Raw genomic sequence first — 22,601 nt, 5'->3', positions numbered from 1 at the left:
GGTGAGCAGGCTGGGATGTTTCTGCCCAAGGCAAGAAGAAATGCCACCTTTTAGGCATTAAATTCCAGGTGTGACACAGCCTGGTTGTAAAAATGCAAATAGCATATGAGTGCGTTAAGGTAAAAGTATCACTCTCTTTTCCTTCCCTTCCCCCATGGGCCTCTCAGGCAGTAACCACTAAAACGATTCATGTGTATCTTCCCAGTACGATTTCTATGAGTATCAAATATGTATTAATATAGAAATAATAATGAGTTGTACTATACACATGGTCTCACAACTTCACCTTGCTCTTTTTCACTTCAAAATAAAACCTGACTCTTTTTTCCCTATCAGTGTGGAGACCTGACCCATTCTTTTCAACAGCTACACCGGACATTACAGATACCACAGTACTATTAAATTGTGCTCTCTCCTGATGAACATTTAATTTATCTCTAACTTTTTAACTTTACAGGTTGCAGTGAACACTTTCTGGGACGGGTGCCTGAAAGTGGACTTGGAAGAGCAAGGGTAAGTGCACTGATGTTTTTGGTAGGTGGTGACCTCTCAAAAGATCATACCTTCTATGTACCTTCCACTTATAGTGTCTGCACATCCACTTGCCTCATCCCTGCTATTGCAGGGTGTGCTGAGCCGGCACGGCCATGGGTGAACCCGAGAGGGGCGGTGAAGGATTTAGAAAAGACAGACAAGAGAATAAAGCTGGGGCTAGGTGGGACGCTGCCTTTCTGATGGAGAGACAGCACCATGGCCTGCAAGCCGAGTCTTTATATTATGGCTAGATTCCATAAGGCAAAGTAAGGGCGTGGTCAAGATGTTTACAACGTTCTTGTGCAGTGGTTCTCAACCTGTGGGTCGTGACCCTTGAAAATACATCCTGCATATCAGATATTTACATTATGATTCATAACAGTAGCAACATTACAGTTATGAAGTAGCAACGAAAATAATTTTATGGTTGGGGGTCACCACAACATGAGGAACTGTATTAAAGGGTCGAGGCATTAGGAAGGTTGAGAACCACTGTTTGTGGGTTTTGATTCTACTCAATTACATGCACCTGATCAAGCTTTGTTTACTTGCTGTACCTCCCACAGCCTATATCACTCAGCCACGTGGAACCACAGGTTTGGACCATAAGGTCAAGCTTACAACTATAGCCTTTGGCTATAATTGTGCTGGGACTTGCATGTGGCTTTGCCACAAGAGGATCATGTCCTCTCATTAGTCCCAGGCTTGAACTTGTCCAAACGCTGCAGCCGCTCTCCACAGCAGGGTATTATGGAGCTTTTCTTTTTGCAAGTCTGTAGGAAAGACAGCATTTTGTGCTCGTTTCAAGTTGCATTTCTCTAATCACTGGAAAGCTGAGCATCTCTTCCGATGTTCATTTGCCACCTGCAGCTCATGAAGTCAGGTTTCTAGCAGCCCCTGGCCACCAGCTCAACTCACTCTGAGGAGGCACCAAGGACTTCGCTGTAGGAGGTAAGCGGTATTTACTTGTTTATGTCAGGACTCAGCTGCAGAAGCAGTCGTTGTAGCCCCCAGAGGGCCTGCACCTCTGGTTGGAAGGAAGAACAAAGGCTCCCTGTGACACCAGGCTCTTTCTGTTCTGGTAACTGTTAATCGTCTTCTCTGTCTGCGCCGGTGCAGCTCTGGCCAGCCCACTGCCGTGCAAGAAGGTGTTCATGGATCCGCGTGGTGCTAGGCAGTATGATGTGGCCAACGGGAAGAGCCCTGGGATAGGGGCCCACAGACCCAAGTTCAAATCCTAGCACAAGTGGCTTCCCCTGGCTCTCCCCCTCTGCCATCTTGCAGCTTTGATCCAGGCCTCACCCAGTCCTGAGGCCTCCCTACACCTTTGGCCTCTATAGCCCAGCTTTTGCCCCCTGTGCCACTCTTCTCCTCTGTCCTTGAAGGGTCCTCATCTGGGTGTCCTCCATGTCCTTCTCTACAATCCAGTTGCTCCAATAGCACCCATGGTGGCAGCTTCAGTGTGTCTCCAGCCAGCTGGTTCCCAGTCAGGAGCTCTCTCCTGGGCCCCAGCTCACCCCCTGTCTGTGCAGCAATGCCACCTGGTGCTCTGCTCCCAGGAATGCTCAGGATGTCCATACCTAAATGTGTTTCTCCCTAAAGCAGCGGTTCTCAACCTCGTGGGTCGCAAACCCCTTTGGCGGTCGAACGACCCTTTCACAGGGGTCGCCTAAGACCATCCTGCATATCAGATATTTACATTACGATTCCTAACAGTAGCAACATTACAGTTATGAAGTAGCAACGAAAATAATTTAATGGTTGGGTCACAACATGAGGAATTGTATTTAAAGGGCCAGAAGGTTGAGAACCACTGCTAAAGCTTTTCCTCCTGTGTGCTGTGTCTTAGTAAGTGGCATTGACTAGTCACTTGAGCCAAAGACCTCAAGAGTCAGCCCTGGAATCCTCCATCTCTATCCCAGACACTTTTCCATGACTCCTCATTGCCCACTGAATGAAATTTGGGCCTTTTGGATTTTTCCTAACTTAACTTCTTATTTCCCCCACTGGTTTCCTTGCATGTATTCTACATTCAAGTCCAATTAGCTACTTACAATGACTCAAATAATTACATTTTCTGGTCTCTGCACCTGGAGAGCAGGAGTTTTCAACCTTGGCACTACTGACATTTTGAGTCAGATAATTCTTTGCTGTTGGGGCTCTCCTGTGTATTGTAGGTTATTTAGCAGCATCCCCTGCCTCTACTCAGTAGCATCCCCTGACCAGTCATGACAATTAAAAATGTCTCCAGACATTGTCTCAAGTTCCACTGGGAGACAGAATTGCCTCCTGTTGGAAACCGCTGATCTAGATTCACATTGTGTCACCTGCATGGAAAGCCCTCTCCCATATCTCCCCAGCCCTGACTTGTCATTTAGTTACAAATTCAAAAAAGCAAATTATGGGAAAGTAAACACTATGATTGTTATGTGTGGCAGTAAGTGAGGACTGGAATGGACTATGCAAAGATGAACATAGTTATGTAAGCTGTGTTTCCTTGGGTTACCTTGGTGGGCGGTTAAAAACGTGGGCACTTTTTATAGAACCAACCTGCATTTGACTGTCTCTCACCTCCACCTGCTACTGTAAGATTCTGACCTCAGAAATTCCTGGGAGCACTTCTCCATGACTTCACAAAAGAATTCCTTGATAGAAAAGTTGCCTCTCCCATGGAGTCTTTCCCAGGCTCCAACACCTGTCGGGCTGGGTGATGCCCATCCACTGGACATGGGGCACCTGCCAGGCACGGAGGCTCTCCACCCAAAATGGCCCTGTGTCTGTGCGAACACTCACAGTGCCGCTGTATCTTTGCATTCGCTGCAGAAGTAGGAACGTGTGATTTTAGTGAAACTGCTCTGTGCTGCTTAGACAGGTGTCCATGGCAGACTTGGGCTGCGTCACAATCCAAGGGACAGGTACTTTGACAGACTCACTACTCTTGACACCTCGGCTTTGTCACTGATGCCGCCGCTCTGCCTGATGCTCCTGGTGCCTGCTCCACAGCTCTCTGGGCAGGTCTGAATGCCAGCGGTCAGCATGGACCAATATGCAGGGGATACTCTGCTGCAATGGGAAATGGGATTGTGACTTTTTTATATCAAATTTTCTTAAGCACTCTTTTTATTTTTTAAAATATCTGATTCATCCCCAAGTTCTGCCTCTAAGACTTCTGAACTTCCTTCCATTAAACCCCTCTACTCCCAATACGATGGAAGGCAGGCTCTCACTCTCCTTTAAGGTCCTACATCTTGACCCTCTCATGGGACCTTAAGTGGATGCTTCTCCGTGATGTGGTTATTTGGGTAGTTTTCTCTCCACCTCTAATGTGTATATGCCTTGAAGACACAGTGCCTTAAACCCACTGTGGGTGCCATCCCTGTTTGGTGGAACTCCAGCTGTGGGGACTCCATGGGTGCATACTGTTCATCATGTGCTATGAACTGGGCACAGAGGTGAACTGTAGGTGACACCAGGTCCTTCCTTGTGACATCCAGGGTATAGAGATCTTGACCCACTCTGCCACCATTTCTGGCCATCTCTCATAACTCCTCCATCTCAGTGTCCCATCCATAACCTGGGAAACAGCCCTTACCCTAGGGATCTGGCAAGATTGTATTTAAGTGCACTGAGCCACTGAGAAGAAAACTTCTCCATTTATTCAGAGTTATTTTCAGTAACCCGTGCATTTTAGACCAGGAAATAATGGTGTGGATTTTCAGTAAAATACCCCGGTGATGGCCTGTCTTCAGATATCGTTCACATTAAAGAGCTTATGTTCAGGAAGGACTCAGCAGGTTGGAAGTGAGGATTGACATCTAATTCCAGTCACTCCTGGCCTAGGTCTCTCTGCTCCTCAGATGCTTTCTGCAGTTCAGGGAACTTCTCAAGCAGGGACCAACCTACAGCCACAACCGAAAACCAGGCCTTACTCTGGGACATGAGGGCCCTGGGAAGTTTCAGGAAGATATTTTATTTCAGTTGTGAGGATCTGGGGGTTGTAGGTGCTGCTTAGTAGGAAAAGAAAAGCTGTTTTCCTAGCCTCCCCTTGCTGATTCTGGAGGACCGAAGGTGGAGAGGGTGGTGACTGCAGTGAAGGAAGGAGTTTGGATGGAAGGTGTAGCTATAACTAAGCTTCTTATCCAGGATTCTGGGAACAAGCATTTTCATGAGTGGACTTCCCAGAAAATATAATATCAGCCCTGTGAGCATATTTGGGAAAAGTATAATGATTTGGGAAGGAAATCTTTCTAATGGGTGTTGTACCTTGTCTGGTTCCTTAAAAGGAGAACGTGGAACAGCATTTTCCTCCTCCTGTATTTCAGCTTTATGGCCCAATCCTTGCACCCTGAGCTTCGCCAGTCTCGTGGGTTCTGAAACATGCCCCCTGCCTTTTCATCTGTGGGCCTCAGCGCCCTGGTCTCCACACGCCTGCATCCTATGCATCTACAACTCTTTATTCTAAGAGCGCTCTGCTTGGTGTCCAGCACACACGAGTGCCAAGTAAACATCTTTGAATGAATGACTTAGGGCCATAAAAACCCCTGCCATTATGAAGTTCCGTCCAGTTGGCAAAGCACTTTCATTGTCTTTTTTGAAACAGTATATCCTCAGGAGCATCCATGAGTAGAAAGTCCTATTCACTCATCCCTCACTCTACAAACATTTCACTGCCTCTTCCTTTGTCCCAACACAATGCTGGCATCAGAGGCATAACGATGAATCAGACCTGTGTTTTTTTTTCCCCAAGGAACTCATGATCTAAAGTTAATCTAAAGAAAGTGGGCACAATTCAGTATGGCAAGTACTCTGCTGGGGTGGGGCCCACATGCCATGGAGCATAGAGAAGAGGGTGGTTCTCCTATACCTAATGGCCTAAGACAAAGGTGTTTTTAACATCCTCTCTGATTTCCATCATTCTTCTCTTTTTTTCTCACTGTCAGTTCTTGACATACCTGCTACACTGTACCTACTTCTTTATGGCAGTGGGTTTCAGTTCAGCCTGGCTGCACATTGCAGACACGGAGGAATCCATTTCATTCCCGATTGTGTCCAAGCTCAGAGATTCTGATCTGATTAGTCAGAATGGGTCCCGGACTCCCAGCTGATGCTGATAGGCAGCCAGGGTCTAGAACAGGCAATCCTAAATCTACAGATTCTGACAAGGCTTGGAGATGACCCTTGTCTCACCTGTGGAATTAAGTGCATGGGCTTTGTGACAGCCTTTTCCTGAGTACAGAATCCATTCTTAAATCTCTGAGGTATGAAGACATAGTCCTGGCCCCTCTGCAGGTATGACAGCCAGTGGAAGAATCCAACGGTGAAGCAGCCCAGCACCAAGAAGTGGCCCCACCCACACTCTAAGATGTCTTAATACCTCACAAGCAGTCATGATGGTGATCAAGATGATTGCTAATCAGGTGTTTAAAACCCCAGCTAATTAGTGTTGGTGCTAAGAAGGAGCCAGGAATTTTATCATAATGGCCAAATCATCAAAACTCTGAAGTTATAAATTGAGAAGCTCCAAGATCTATGGTCTGAAGACTGAATATGAGCTGTGTAGATATCCAGAAAAGTTAAATATAAACTGACATCGTAAAATACATCTAGAAGGACAATCTGTCACCTTCTAATTTCTGTAAGGTCTTATCTCAAGAATCAGCCCTGTCAGGCTCTGGCTCCATCCATTTAGCAGCCACCTGACACTATTAGGCACACTCATACCAGATTATTTCAGTCAATTGGCAAATGTTTATTGAGCACCTACTATGGGTCTGGCATAGAGGGACACAAATGCGGATGCACACAGATGTTGTCCTTGAGGCACTCTAACACATGAAAAGTGAACCAGAGCCAGAAATGCAGGGTAATTAGCCTTCCTTGCCTTCATCCAGGAATAAGCAAAACTAAAGAAAGCAATTTAATACAACAGGTCTGTTGTGAGCATCACCTGTCTGAGGAGAGAGGAGTCAGAGATGAAATACTCAAGGAAATCTGGCCAGCGTGGCTTAGTGGTTGAGTGTTGACCCAGGAACCAAGAGGTCACAGGTTCAATTCCCCGTCAGGGCACATGCCTGGGCTAGGAGATAGCTGGTTGATGATGTTTCTCTCTCATCCATGTTTCTATCTTCTCAAGGAAGTCACAGCTTGGTGACAGAGTGAAGACAAGTGCTTGGGTTATTGTAATATAAAATAATAACAATAATAATGATGGCAGCTACTCTTCGGTGAGTGCTCAATGTGTGCTAGGCACAGTGCTAAACTTGTCATGCACGTATATCACACCCATCTATGATGCAGATGCCCTTATCATCATTTTACCTTTTAGAAAACCGAGGCCATAAGAGGTCATCTAATGTGGCTAAGGTCACACCACCTGTAAGGAACCTTGCTGAGATCCAAATCCAGGCCTATCTTGTCCAGAGGCTGAGCACTCAACCTCTGTTGTGCATCCTAAGAAACAAAGAATAAAGGAGATTCTCTCGCCCTGGAGCAGGGAGAGGGCCCTTCTGGACAGGAGCTGGAATTGGGAGGTGATCCCAGGAAGCACTGGTGAGGAGTAGTAATGGGAGACAGGGGAGGGAAGGAGATGGGGTAAAGGGACATAATCAAGAGGTTTCCCAGTGAGCAACTGGATGCCACTCCCCTTGGACACTGAGGGAGATAATGCAAACCATGCCTCAGCTGTCCTACCTAAGGGGTGAAGAAGCTGGAGTTATTTATCACCATGCTACCACCTATCATTAGTTGAGGGCTGCTTCTACAGGCATTGACTCTCGGGCGCTCTGGCTGCTGGCAAAAAAGCCTGGAGTTCTCAGGAACATACACAGAATCTAGGTGAGTGCACTGCCCTAAGCCCAGTGGCCCCTGGGGCCCAGGGATGAAGGACAGCGTTGCAAGTCCTCACCCGACCTGTGCTGGGAGGCAGCACGTGCTTGAGCTTGAAGACCCACACCACTACTTCCTCTTCAGGATCAGGTCTCTGGGCCCCACAGGGACAAGTTCAGCCCAGCAAAGAGGAACTTCTTACCCATACATGGCCATGGCTATTTTGCAAACCTTCCCTCCATGACCAGAATGATGTCCCAGCAATTCAGAGATCAACAGTCTAGAACAGGGGTGGGCAAACTTTTTGACTCGAGGGCCACAATGGGTTCTTAAACTGGACCGGGGGGGGGGGGGGGGGGCCGGAACAAAAGCATGGATGGAATGTTTGTGTGAACTAATATAAATTCAAAGTAAACATCATTACATAAAAGGGTACGGTCTTTGTTTTTTTTTTAGTTTTATTCATTTCAAACGGGCCGGATCCGGCCCGCGGGCGGTAGTTTGCCCACGGCTGGTCTAAAAGTTTGTTAGCAAACCAGTATAGAAGCCTTTGTAGACAGGTTTTACAAGGCATGCTAGGTTTCAGGGCAATGAGCCCAGATTTGAGTGTTAGCTTTGATAATATCAACCAGGCCAGCTTTTCTGAGCTTTTATTGACCAGCTAGCCCACAGCACCTCATCTCACCCAGCACAGATCTGGGGCTAATTAGTGTTAGTGCTAAGAAGGAGCCAGGAATTTTATCATACTGGCCAAATTATCAAAACTCTGAAGTTTATAAATGGAGAAGTTCCAAGATCTATGGTCTGAAGACTGAATATGAGCTATTTAGATACCCAGAAAAGTTAAATATAAACTGACATCGTAAAATACATCTAGGAGGACAATCTGGGGGACATGTGGGCAAGCAATCCAATGTGTGAGCTCTTGTGCAAGTTTGTGAACAGAGCTGCTGCCCTGAGGCCTCCCAGAGCTGGCTCCCAGGTGTCCACTGCAGTCTTTCCTAGGGATGGACACAGCGCCGGGAAGGAGCATGGGCTTGGGAGCCAGGGCCCAAGAGAGTCCTGCCCTGCGGTTTACTGGCTGTATCCCTCAGGCAAGTCACTGCCATTTTGAGCCTCAGTTCCCTCACTGGTAGGATGAGGATAAAAATACTCAATTCTTAGTGTTGTAAGAATTAAGACAGTGCAAGCATGATGCTTTGCATGGTGTGCAGTACATAGCAAGGACTCTGTAAATGTTAGCATCTTATTATCATCACTTTGCCCAACAGGGATCCCATTCTGTAGAGGCAGAGGGAGCACAGGGGAGGTAGGGGGGGGGGGGGGGCGGGGGGGAGGTGCTGTGAGCCTCTGGCAGAAGTCCTGACGTCATGGGAGCAGATGCTCTTTGCCTGTCTCTGCTGAAATTGCCAGGCTTTGTTCTCTTCCACAATTAGACATATCAGGTTCAAAAGAGACGTTGTCTGACACTAATGAATAGATTAATAGCTTCTCTCCCCAGATGGCGGAGACTTTATGAAACCTCTTGAAATGTTGATGATGTCTCAGAGAGGGAGCTTCAGGGAGGCACTTCTAAATTAATCATTTATCCCTGTGGTACCTGAGCCCCACCCTTGGCTGAGAAGCCAGAGCCTGTGGCTATGGCACAATGGATTGGCTTGGGGGTCAGTCAGGGGGCACAGGCTGTGTGTACCCATGGGCGGGCGGGCTAACCCCTAACCAGCTGGAGCGGGGGGATGAAAAACCTGACTCTAATGTCAAAGGGCAGGATGAAGGACGAAGGAGCTAAAGTAAGGAAAGCAATACCTTTCAAGCTTGGGCTCAAGCTTGCAACTCAAAGGTGTGCTCAGGCGGCCCCGGGTCAGGCTGGAGGATCCCAGGTAAACCCAGCTCTGAAGGTGAGAGGCTGGTGGTCACTGAGGAGCTGGTGGACACCGTGCCCTCACCTCCCTCCCTAGAAAGGCCAGCTTGTGAACCACGGTGCCCTTGGCTGAGCTTGGCTGACACCAGTGTGGTGTCGGCCTCTAGGCTTATGTATCATCAGTTCCATTTCTCACTCCGGTTGGGTGTACAGACCACTTTAAGTCAATGTGCTGTGTGAAGAGATCCTCTCTTGTCTTCCCAAAGAAACCCAACCAGAGGTCTGTCTCCTTTATCTCTGAATGTGTGTTCCCGTGGTCTGCTGTGTGCATGGGGCAGACCTGTGCACTGGCAGAATCCTTGCTCCTGTCTGGTGAAAGCCCTTCCTCATCAGCCGCGATGAGATCGATACTGTCTCTCCTTCCCTGCAGAAGGTCAGCAGACGATGGGGGACGCAGAGCTTATTTAGAAGAAAGATGCTTTCAAGAAACTGAGAATAATATCAGTTTTTTAAGAAACACAACCGGATTTCATATTTATTATTCTGCTTTCATAATAGAATTTGACCTATCCTGAAATGAACTATTCTTTTAAATTATCTACCAGATCACACAACAGAAGGCATTAGGGTTTGTGTTTTTTTCTCTCTCCAGAATTAACATTTTAATTTTAGAGACAGTTAAGAGAAAAACACCGAGACAGGAGATCTAGCATGTCAAGAGAAAATTGTGAGGCTTTTAAAATGGGGACGTTCACCAGGTCAGCTCCCTCCCCGTCCCATTCCTGTCCCCCCCGCCCCGCCCCCGTCCCTGGTTTGGTCAATCTATAGGAACTGACCTCCTCAGAAGGATTGGAAGTCTGAGCAAAGCCAACCACTAGCTTCCAAATTGATTTTCAAACCAAAATTGGAGCAGTTCTCAAATGCTCCTGGGATTTGGGGCTATTAATACTGAGAAACAATGAGCAGGGAAAGTAAGTGTGTAAGAGCTGATTTATGACCAAAAGGAAGTTGCAAGCTCAGAAACTTGTATGCAACCCAATCACAGACCCCTCTGGAAATGATCCAGGGAAGAGATGGAGAGAATATAAAGGGAGAGCATTTCCGAGGGATATGAAAGCTCATGAAAGGAGGTGATGTGGGCTTGGGGCCTGAAATGAGCCAGCGAGGAGCCGACCATGTTGAACTCCTCATAACCACAGCAGGTTTTGTGCAGCTGTCATCAGCGCCTGAGACACCCCGTGAGCCTTTCCTTGTATTTATTTCTTACCATTAGCCCGTCACCAGGCAGGTTAAATGGCAGGAAGAGAGACTCCCCACCAGAGTGGGACTGTGACCGCTGCTGCTGGAACCCGTGGCTCATCTCAAGTGTCAGGTTCTCGGGTATCAAGGCAACTCCAGCTGCTAACCGGGAAGACCAGCCATGGCCAACTCAAAGTGGAGGGGACACAGGACAGTGGGTTGGGCAGTCAGAGCCTGGCCAGGTGTCCTGGGATTGGACATCTAACCTCACCCTTTTTTTCATAGCTCTTGCAAAAATGATTTATTATTTATAGCTTTATTGAGGTAGAATCTATACTAATAAAAGGGTAATATGCTAATTAGACCGGACATCTTCTGGATGTCCTTCCTAACAAAGCTGGGCCTGGGACAAGCCACCCTCCCCACGGTCCCTGGGCACCAGTGTCTGCAGCCTGGGAGAGGGACAAGCTGCCTGTCCCACAGTCCCCAGGGGTGCCAGCGGCTGCAGCTGTGGCTGAGGAGAGGGAGAAGCTGCCCACCCCCAGTCCTCTGCAGCTGCGGCCGGCCCGGGGAAGCCAGCCTGGGTTCCTGGTGCCTGCGGCCAGCCAGAGGAGGGAATCCTGGGTCCTGGGTGCGGGGTCAAGGCAGAGGCTTTAGGGGCGATCAAGCCAGCAGGGGAGCAGTTAGGGGCGATCAGATAGGTAGAGGTGGTTAGGGGCCATCAGGCAGGCAGAGGGGTTAGGGCCAATTAGGCAGGCAGGCAGGCAGGCAGGCAAGCGGTTAGGAGCCAGTGGTTTCGGATTGCGAGAGGCATGTCCAACTGCCGGTTTAGGCCCGATCCCATAAACCAGCAGTCAGACATCCCCTGATGGATCCTGGATTGGAGAGGGTGCAGGCCAGGCTGAGGGACCCCCACCCTATGCACAAATTTCATTACCGGGCCTCTAGTTAATATATAATAAAATGCACATAAAGAGTACAACTTGCACACTTAATATATACACATATGTGTGTATAGACATGCACATATACATATGTGCCTTTACTTGAAGGACTGAAGAGAATCAGCTAAACCATATAATGTTTTGGCTGCATGAGGATGTCCTCATAGGATATACTAGTATATCAATCACATTCCTTTGAAGTAACAAAAACAAGAGGAGGCAAGGCTACTGAGGTTGGCTTCCAGCTGTCAGTTCTTGAGAGATAGGAATTGGGACCAATTATGAATATAACCCAAGTTCCCAAATGGCCAGGTTCATTTCTAAAAATGAGCAGCAGGTAATAATCCAATCGAGAGAGTCACAACAATACTTTACACTGGTGCAGTCCTTTATAGTTTTAAAAATGTTATACTACCAGGACTCAGTGGGAAGGTACAACATATCTAGATTGTTATTATGATGATTACTAACCATCATTTACCAATTCAGCTTCTGAGAAGGCATTCTACGGCTAAATGGGGGAGGTAGAAGGGACTCACGTCACAGAGGGCTATGGCTGCTTCTAAGACCCGAAGACCCTCTGGGGAAGCCTCGGGAGGGTTGACCAGAACAACTTTCCACTGTTAACGCTACTTCCACCAGCAGCATCAATCTCAGCCATCCACTGCCCAGACCCTGCCTCCCAATAACACATACTGCTGCCAACAGAATGGAAACAGAGGAAATACTGTGTTTAATCAGCATTGGCCAAAGACTGGGGGAAGGCAGTGGGTGGAAAGGTCTGGGAATGGCGAGATATCTAGGATATGGAGAAGAGTCCAGCCTCAGAAAGGCATTTTTACGGTGTGGTTAGGCCCCGAATTGTTGGCATCGTGTGTTTACTGGTCCCCTAGGATCCTCAAGAGCTGGGAAATGCCTCCACTCCCAATCTCCCTTTTTGCCAACTGGCATTCCTGCTGACTTAGCAATTCTGAGAAATTTACCTCTGGTCTAGCTTGGAATGTTCCAGTTCTTTATTCATAAACGGGGTGAGGAAGGGCTTGGCTAGTTGTGGAGGCAGACGTTCTGTTTGGAGGAAGCATCTGGAAAAGCACCCCCACCTAATCGTGGTAAAGAGCTGGGTGGTCAGCGGCGCCAAGGCAGGGCGAGGCCAGGCGTTCGGATGTCTTCCCAGAAATGGGCCTGGTGGGAGGGTCAGCCCATCATCATCATCAAACTGTTCCTGAGCAGAGGACACAGTTACCCTCCCTCTCCAGTCCTCGTAAGGAGAACTGGGACCAAGCTTTCTTAATAACACCCGCGTTTTGGAAACAACCCCATGGGACACACACGTGGGGAAGCCCTATAAGAATCATTTCTCTTCACGCCAGGCTTGGACCCAGATGTCTTAAGTGCTGTGATCTAGGGTGTCAGCCTGGCAGAGACTCCATGCTGAATGCCGCAGGAGGAGATCTGTTAGCTGTCCTTAAACATTCTCTGCCTCTACTTTTTAAAGGCATCCTTACGTTATTCATTTGTCAATTCATTTATCATTCATTTTGTCAATAGGTAACATGCTCATGATGCTAATTTCAAAAACACTAATATTGGTTATTACTCCCCAGAATAATCAATATTTCAAATTCTTGCATGTCTTTCTAGAAGTATATTTTGCACACTTGAGCAGGTATGTAAATGGGCAATCCTTTTTATCACCCCTCCCCTGACTTTCCCCCACTACAAATGGCAGCAGCAGCAGCAGGTTCGTTCCATGGAAAAAGACTTTGAGATGGCAATTTGCAGGGCAGGACGTTTACTGGGGAGTGCACTCGGGACCAACATCTGTGAGGGCGAGCAGGAAGCAGGATTGACCAGAGGGAGGAATTCTAACCAATGATCAATCACAACAGAGGCTCCAGGTAGCCCCACTTCGGCAGCATATGATACACATTGTCCTGAATGTTGCTTTTCTTTTTCTTTACGGTAGATTTCGGAGATTATTTCACATCAGTACATACATAGCTTCCTTATTCCATTTTTAATGGCTGCAGAATGTTCCACTGTCTGGGTATAGCATAATTTTTAACTTTACTATTGATGGACATTTATTTTGTTAGCAGTCCAATTACATCCAGTTCTGCAGTGTAGATGTCTCTCTTCTCACATGTGCAGGTATATCCTATAGTCAAATTCCAGGGTCCAAAAATACGGCACTTTTCATTGTGGAAGAGACTTATCCAGTGCCATCCATTGATGCTAGATCAGTTTACACTCTTGCCAGCAATGTATGAGCCTGTTTTCCCCCCACTCTTGCCAATACTATGCTACTAAACTTTTTTATTTTTCCTAATATCAAGGTTAAAAATGGTTATTTTGTGGTAGTTTTAGTTTGCATTCTCTTTCATTAGTGAGATTATAAGTTCCTTATGTTTAAAAGCAATTTGCATCGCCTTTTCTTCAAACTTTTGATTATAGCCTTTGTTTGATTTTCTTTAGTTGTTGGCCATTTTCTTGTTGATTTGTAGAAACTCATTTGTGGTCAGGGGAAAGACAGGGGGGAGAGGGTGATAAAAAGGTTTGCCCATTTACATACCTGCTCAATTGTGCAAAATATATCTCTAGAAGGACATGCAAGAATCTGAAATATTGGTTAATCTGGGGAGTATTAACCAATATTAGTTTGATTTTCTTTAGTTGTTGGCCATTTTCTTGTTGATTTGTATACAATGAAAATTAGACCTTTGCAATGCAAATTGACAGGTACAGCCTTTAACTAACTTAGGCGGACACAGAAACTGTTCTATATCTAGGGACCTTTGAAGGAGTAGGCATCTCTGTGTATGACCTATATTTTTCCATTCACCACTCAATCCACATGCTGGGGATGAGGCCAGTCGCTGTTTGTCTACCTTTAGCCATGAGTGCCCTAGTTCAGCAACACAGTAAGTCCTACAGTTTTCCTGGGAATTTTTAACCTGATCTTGGTTTAGTGTGATCCTACCTCTCTCCCACCTTTCTGTCTCTCAGGTGACTGCCCATGGAGCTGTAGCACGTTCTGTGACTTGGTCGGTTTGAGAACAGAGCGAGCTGAACTTGGGTGGAGTTGTTCATGGCTTATACTCTTCATTTCCTTAAGCATTGGAATTGGACAGACCTGGGTTCAAATCTTTGTCACGTAACAACCATGTCATCTTGTTATTAGCCTCATCTGTACAATGGGGAATATAATGGGTATCTTTATGAGTTGCTGAGAGGATTAAATGGCATAATGTCTAAACAGCTGTGCCCCACTTACCCTCCAGCCTTCCCTCTCCCTGCCTCCCACCTTGCTGCTTGCACTCCAGCCACACTGAGTCCCATTCAGTTTCTTAGAGAGCCAGGCTTGGGCTAATGCCACTTACCATGTAAGTCTCAGAATGGTCTCCTCCTTGTATGGTTTAGTTGATCTATGATCAACCCAGGCATGCTGTATTATAGCTTTTCTCCTGTTTCTCATTTCCTGTCTACTTGTCTCCCTCATAAGACTGAGCACCATGAGGGCAGGGCCACTGGATCTTTCCCTGGGTTCACACATATCCAGCAGACACTCAGTGAAGGTTACAGGAGGACAGGTGGATGGTTAGATGCACAGTTGAATGGAGGGATGGATGGATGGATGGATGGGTGGATGGATGAGCTGGCTGGGGTATCCTCTGACACTCTGGGAAGGGCTTCATTTATTTCTTAAAGCTCTGACTTCCAAAGAAAGAGAGAGGGCTTTTCACAGAGCAGTAGAAGCCTGATAAGAACAACCTGTTCGCAGCAGAACCTAGCCCGTGATACCTTTTTAAAATCCACTAAGAAAGCATGACTGGCTTGGCCCACCCAGGGCCTCCCTACCCAGAACATGTGAAGCTGAGTCTCGGTGTCATTTCTCTGTCAGTAGAGAGCCCCCACGGGAACTAGGAGGAATGACTGACATTATAGAACTCTTCAGAAATTTACCTACAGATCGAGTGAGAAGGTGAGCACTTCCTTTACCACCTACATACTTCCCAAACCATTGGGTATGTTTTCCTATAAGAGCCAGTCAAAATCTATTGAAGGATTCATCCTCACAGATTTTATGGTAGCACTTAGCATCACAGTATTTACACGTGGAAATGCTTCATTGATTGCCACGTTGAGGAACATGGTGTTTCTTCCAGGTAACTGAGGCTTAGCATTTAAATACTCATTTTATCTTTCCAACACTACTGTTATTTCAAAGTATTTTTGAAATCTTTCTTTTATCCTTTTTTTCAGGCCGATTTAGGACAAGTCTTATTTCCTTATGTACTGTTTTTATAAAGACATAGTATCCCCTTCCCTACTTAGTACACAGATCATCTTGAATACAAGTGACCAGTTTCAGGAGGACTCAGGAGACTCCTTAGAAGCAGACAGTACTTTCCTGACTTTGCTTTCAGTGATCTTTTCAGGAGCTGCTGCCCGCAGGGCTGTCTGGCCCTGCAGGAAGTGGCCTTGAACTCTTCTGCTTTTACTAACGATTCTTCCCTTCTTTTTTATTACCTGTCCTGAGTGTCTCTTGCTGTGCTTGGGCTTCCTGAGAAATTTCTTACTTCTTTGAAGCCTTTTTTATAGCTTTTATGGATATCGTGTTCGTTGTGTTTACTTAGGGCCTATTACGAGCTTCAGCAGCACTGAAGAAGCCTGTCATGGAACAATCTGTGCAGCTTAAAAAAAAAATAATACCATTGGAAAGAAATTGCTCAAGAACTGATTCCATGGGGAGCATGGAGATGTTATCCAAGGAATATTGAAGCAGGCTTATAACAGACATGCTGACAACAAAGGCTGAAATGCCAACACTTGGCATGAAGAGTGAATGCCCATCCCATGCAAGGAGATTCACTGGGAAGGTAGTCTTTCCCTGTCAGCGGCATGAGTGGATTGAGAAGCGGTTGTGTCTGTCACTGGTGCAGTGAGGGGAGCAGTAGTGGGACTGTGGGTGGATGTTTTCACCACCTGCTACCCCCACCTGAGCCTGGCTGAGCCCTCATTGGGGATCAATGTCAACAGGAGTTGACAGGACCATGAACATCCATATGATGAAATAATAATAATAGCTACCATTCTTTAACTCCTACTGTTTCAACACTTTGCACACATTTTCCAGTTCATCCTTACAACAGTCTTATAAGAATTATTATTATCTCTATCATACAGATGAGAAAACTGAGACTCAGAAGGATTGATACATAAGGTCAAGGTCACACAGCTAATAAGTTCATCCAACTCTAGAGTCTGTGCACCTAATCCATCATGCTTTGCTGGCTCTGATCAGTGGTCCGCATTAAGTTGATTGGATGAGCCAAACTAGTCCTCTGGCCTCTGGTAGCCAGAAACTGGGTGCTCAAAGCCTCATGGATCTGCTGCATCTGCAAGCATGTCAATCAAACTTGTGGCCAGCAGGCAGCGAGTTTGACATGCTTGTTCTACAGACAACTGTAACCTCTGAGACCTAGGGCAGCTAGAGTGCCTCCCCATAGGATAGACCCTCCCTCTATTGCCCATGGAAATGTCAACCAGTGTTTGTGTTCATATGAATTGACTCACGTGAGGCAGTACCGGCACTTGGTGACAGCATACCTACATTGTTAAATGTGTCTACACTAAAAGAGGGCCTTGAGAGCTAAATGTGCAAGTTTAAAACCTATATCACAGAGCCTAAAGTTCTACTGTAGCACTAGCATATTAGGATCTACATGGACCAAGGATGGCAGGTGTCTCTTACTTAACATTATTAAGGTCCTCAGGTCCCATGGCGCTGACTTATGTTTCTGTAGATAGGAACAAGGAGGGTGGAGTTCTAAAGTGCCTGCTCTGTCATGCTGAATGGCCCAAAGCATTTCCCTAACGCAGCTTATAAGAGCAGCCTGGCTGTGCTATTATGGGGAACCTCGTCTTCTTCCATGGAAGTAAAGGCATGATTTTATTCCAATATTAACCTAGTCCCAACCTATACTGGGTTCTTTTAAACAATAAAGATTAAGATGTGGCCACCAGCCTCAAGGAATTCGTGTCCGTTTCTGGACTTAGGACTGAGGGTGGGGAGGGAGAGGAGCAAGGAGCTCTTGTTTGTGTCAGCCAGGCATTTGCATTCAAACTAGGGTGGCCAGCTGCTCTGTTTGCCTGGGACTGAGGGGTGTCACAGGATAAGGGACACGCAGCGTAAAAAACAGGATGAATGGGTCCTCCTAAAAGTTGGCAACCCTTCTTGTGCCACATTTTCCTTATCTGCAGAATGGAGATAATAATACCAAACTCTCAACTTTGATGTAATAAAGTGGAATGTGATAAAATTTGTAGAGCATGTGGCATGTGGAAGCATCAGGATATGAAGGCCTTCAAACATCAAAGAGGGAGAGAATCCCAGAACTCAGCCTGTTCAGGAAAGGACAAAGCCCACACGAAGGGTAGGGAATTGGGAGACTGTGTGGAGGCAGGTCCAGCTCTCAGAGAACCAGTGAGACGGTCTGAAATTGTGCAAGGAGGTCTGATTGTCGTGGGATAAAATAGGAGCGATTCTAGAAACAACTTCTTCCCTGCTTCCGGCCACTTGTGTTTTGCAGGATTTTGCTACTGCTGTGATATGATTCTCAGCCTCCTCTATCTCCCCTCCCCCTCCCACCTGTCCAGTCTTTTCCTTGGGATTTGCTACTGCTTGGGATTTGTTGCCTTCCCCCCCCCAACCCCCCCCCCCCCCGCCCCGCCCCACTGTAAAACACCTGCTCATTAACTGGCCAGCCGCCCCACTCCCCATGTGAGGTGTCTGGTGAGCCAGGATTAAGGACACTTAAGCTCAGAGAGGTTAAGTGACTTGCCAAGAATCACCCAGCAGATCAATTTTGTGTTCAGAAACAGGAACCAGATGTCCACACCTTACTCTGTGCTTACTTTGGAAGGTGGAATGTGGGGCCCAGGAGGCCCCAGTAGAAAGACGGAGCTCCTCTGGGAGAGAACGAGTGACCAAGAATTCCAAAGCCATCCTGTAATTTACAGGCAGGAGTTCCCCCTAAGTGTGTCTTAGGGGAAGGCATGTTTATAAAAATTCAGCTTTGAGGATAACCCCTGAGTTTAGAAGTTTTACATACGAAGGAAATTTCTGACTATCATTTAGTAAAAGATGCCACAATGAGCAAATTTAATGAATTAAGGATTTGGCACAGGCTGTATCAAGTATCAAGTAACAAGGTTCCGCTTCCAGCCACACATTCATGCCTCTCATTTCAGCCAAAATTGGCAAGAGTCAAGCTGGTTATTAAAGCAAAACCTGGAAAAGGCAATTAAGTGCTCCGAGGGTTAAAAGGTTGACTCCAGTGGAAACACAAATCATAAATTTTACTCACAGATATTCCTGTGACTCAGAGGCTGTGGCTCTTAAACAGAGCAGTGTGAGGAGGAGAGCTCCTCACTGAGGGAAGGGTGATAAAAGGCGTGGATGGCCCTTGCCTGTCTGCCTGCTGGGGACCCTCCGCTGGCCCCAGCCTGGCGCTCGGTTCTGCTGCACAAGAAGGCACGGGGTGAGGGGGTTGGGGCGGGGTGTGCATCCGGGAAGCCTGCTGTTGCTCCGGCCCCTTCCCTGGAGGTGGAAGGCATTGTTTGGGGCATCCTGTGTGTGCTCCTTGGGCATTTAGAAAATGGCTGACCAACCATCCTGGTTTGCCAGGGCTGGTTTGCCTGGGATGCAGGACTTTGGTCAGCACTAAAACTAGAAAAACCACATTTCGATGTAATAAAACCACACTTTGGGCTGAGGGTGGGGAGGGAGAGGAACAAGGACCCTAATACCAGCTAAGGTCAAATGAAAAGCTCAAACCAAGTAAACTTGATGACCAAGCCTGTAAAGACCATGATATTTTGCAAGAGTCCTTATTTCCTGCCCACATTTTCACAAAATGAATAAAACCAAAGGTAGAATTTATGCCTGCATCTCCAGAACTGTAAGATGGGAATTCCTAGATTCCCACCCCCTGGGGTGGTGTGAGGGTTGGCGGAGAGCAGGCAGGGGAGTGCCAGGCAGAGGGCAGGGGACTGACGGGCAAGGTTGCTGCCCAGCAGCGGTACTCGCTGATCACCTGCCGCTTGCTCAATGTGGCTGCTTCCGCAGCAGCCCAGAGGGCTCACAGAAATCCCGCATCCTACACAAGATCTACTCAAAACGTGTTATTCAAGCTGACGTATCTTCAGAAAAGAGGGGGACAGTACTCTCATGTCAGCTGTTGGTCCGAAAGTGGGCCCCATATCAGAGCAGCCAGCAAGGAGGACGGGTGCTCCATGGTGGGTCAGCTTGCTGCCCTGAGAATGGCTTTGCTGCTTTCTGATTAGTTTGAGCTATTGGTCATGCAGGTGGAGAAATAGGCAATCTTGATGGATTTGTTAAGCAGGCTTGTTTAGCTTTGACGAATTCCATCCCACTTTGTCCTTTCAGAGGGTTGTATGCTGATATAAGGCACCCTCAGGAGAAGCCATGGGGAAAAAGCGACTGCCCCCCCCACCCCCGCCCCGAGAGCTGAGAGGAGCCAGCCCTGGCTGCACGTTTTTATTTCTTTGGAAAAAGTTAGGTAGCTGAGTATCTCTCTCCAAATTTACATGCAATGCAGTCACCCATGGACATGCTGTGTTTGCTAGTAATCTAGCAGTTAACGTGCAATGTGACTGTCAATTAAACCCACCACTCAGCCGAGAGATGGGTATTTATTTTCAAGTGGAGCTGGATTTGATCCAGCCCGTCTTCGACCACAGCTGCAGGCTGAGGTTTGGATTAGAATGCGAGGCCCCAAGAGGAAAGCTCCTCTGAATACCTTTACATTTTCCTCTTTTGAAAATGGACCCTAATACCAGCTAAGATCAAATGAAAAGCTCAAACCAAGTAAGGCATCTTAATTTCAAAAGTTCGTCTTTGGGATGTGTTCTCATTGGTTCCTTCAGTCAACTTGTTTTTTCCTCATTTGATGTGCAACTAGAATTTTAATAATTTGAAATGTTCAGAGTTCTTTAGTATTAAACTTTCTTTTAATTTATATTTAATCAAAACTCATACCATTTAGCTTGGTAGGTTAGCAGCGACCTGAGGCTCATTGCCTATGGAGGAGAATGCCTGCCCAAGAGGATTCTGGGTTTTGAAACCTGTTTTAATTGTCATATGATAGGGAATTTAGAGTCAATAAGAGGCAAGGATTGGATCAGGGTAATGCTGGGCAGTTATCCTTGGTAGGGGCTTTCCTGCGAGCCCCATGTTGATATGAGCTGATTGGAATATTGGGACGGGTTCTGCCGAGAGACTTGGCAGCCTTTAAGATGCTCAGCTAAACGAGGCAGCGGCTTTAATAGACTGGCAGCAAAGGCATGGCTGCCTCTGCATTCTTCTCCCACGCTCAGGGCAGACATCACTAATGTATCACTTCATTCTTTTCTCTTGAACCAAGACATGATCTGAAGCCCTGTTAACACCATTCTCAAAGCAGCCACTGCCAATCAAATGAAGCATAGCCTCCCTCCTGGCTGCCCTATGAGGTAGGAAGGGTCTTAGAGCAAAGGCAGAAAGGACTGTTGGCTCTCACGCTCATCATGCCAAGTGTCTGTGGGGACGCCAGTTCCCTACCTCCCAGATCTGCCTCGTGGATCCTGCGTCCTATAGGCTTCTAATCCATTGGGATGGAACATTCTGGAGGAAGAGTGTGCCCTCACCAAATGCCTTAGGAGACACACTTGAAGAGGATGTGACTGGTGAGCTCCAGGCCACCGCTCCCCTTTGCAGCCCTGCCAGGTGTCTGTTCCCGGACACGGCATCGCACAGAAAGCCAGGCAGCCCCAACGTGGGGCAGGAGCACGGTGCCTGCACAGACAGGGAGAGACTTTAAAGGACACTCTTGGCTCCTGGATGAAACGCGCCAGTCCCCTGGGCTGCCTGGTGTGCTGTGTTCACGATTTGTATTGAAGCACCGGCTACACAGATGTGTCCCGCCCACACAGGCTTCCAGAGGCCCAGGCCCAGCTGTGGGTCCACAAAGGGAGGGCTGCAGAGGGCCAAACAATCTGATCAGTCTTCACCTTGAGGTACATGAGGGTGCAACCAGCACCCCTGTAACGAGGCATCACTTAAGCATTTAGGGATGTGAAGGGGCTCCAGGAAACGATGCAAATAATATTAAGATGAGAACTCCACCAGCTCCCATCTCCCTGCCTTGACTCTTGCTCCCCAGAAATTCACGTCTGCCTGACAGCCAGCAGGAGCTGACCGCTGAGCCACCCCCCCACCCTCCACTCTCCTCCTCACAGCCCTTCAGCTTTTGCATTCACATCTTCCTTCTCCTCACAAGCACAGGCCTGTCCGGGTGGGTACACTAGCCGGTCCCTCTGCCTGAACTGCTCTTCCCGGATACTTGCTGGCTACTCCTTACCACTTGTGAGCCAACTCGATGGCCCCTCCACAGAGAGGCCTTCCCCGAGCCCAGTCCAAAGCACTAACCTTCCCTTCACACCGAGCCATCCTCTGCATCCCCCTGCTCTGTCTTCTTCACAGCCCTCATCACGCTCTGAAATGGTCACATCTTAGGTTTTTCTTGCCTATTGTTGGTCTCCCCTTATGAAAAGATAAAGTCTGGGAGAGCAAGACTTGGCACCCAGCTCAGAGTGTGTTCTCAATATGTGTTTGACAATGAAAGGAGCTTTGTAAGTCTCCTAAGACCAGAGGTTCATTTTTTCTTGGGCTTTTCCAGCTGGCTTTGCAGAATGGAGAGCTGGAAGGGAAGCAGCAGACTCTCCCGAGGCCGGTATGCCACACGATGCATGCGCAGGCCGGCGCGGCCCTTTCCCTTCAGCCCCTGCTGGATGCTGACAAAGCTGCCTTCCACCCACAGGGCCTCTCGCAGGCCGGCCCCGCCTCCGGGCAGCTGTGCTGGCACCCTCTTCTTCTGCCTGTGCTGGAGGCGGCCTGTTTCCTCTTGGACCCCAGCCGTAGGACAGGCGCTCCCAGGAGTCCCCCCTCTGATGCTGGCCATGTGCGTTTGCTTCTGCCTCAATCTTCTTCCCAGGGCATGGGCTCTTGGATTCAAAAGTAAACAAATTCCCAGCAGCTCCCGGATGTAAGAGAGGCTGGCCTTAGTCATTTGGAAAGAGAGAAAACACTGAAGTCTCACCGAGAGCAGAATATCTGCCCCTTCCCAGTCGAGACA

At 47.6% G+C, this 22,601-nt stretch overlaps 1 long non-coding RNA gene across 1 annotated transcript in view; it reads left to right on the top strand.

Annotated features, from left to right (window-relative positions):
* The first annotated feature begins 464 nt into the window (after window positions 1-464).
* LOC139011666 (uncharacterized) overlaps window positions 465-22,601 on the top strand; it is a 54,450-nt gene continuing 32,313 nt past the window's right edge. The window contains exons 1-2 of the long non-coding RNA XR_011471617.1: window positions 465-513; window positions 1,405-1,485. This is a non-coding gene — a long non-coding RNA (uncharacterized lncRNA). The remainder of the gene's footprint in view (window positions 514-1,404; window positions 1,486-22,601) is intronic.

The sequence above is a fragment of the Myotis yumanensis genome, unplaced genomic scaffold, assembly GCF_028538775.1.
Source record: "Myotis yumanensis isolate MYYU_CA2020_CCGP unplaced genomic scaffold, mMyoYum1.0.hap1 SCAF_5, whole genome shotgun sequence".
In the NCBI taxonomy this organism is placed as follows: Eukaryota; Metazoa; Chordata; class Mammalia; order Chiroptera; family Vespertilionidae; genus Myotis; species Myotis yumanensis.
Note: the sequence above shows the minus strand (reverse complement) of the source record. Positions and strands in the feature narration are given on the sequence as shown.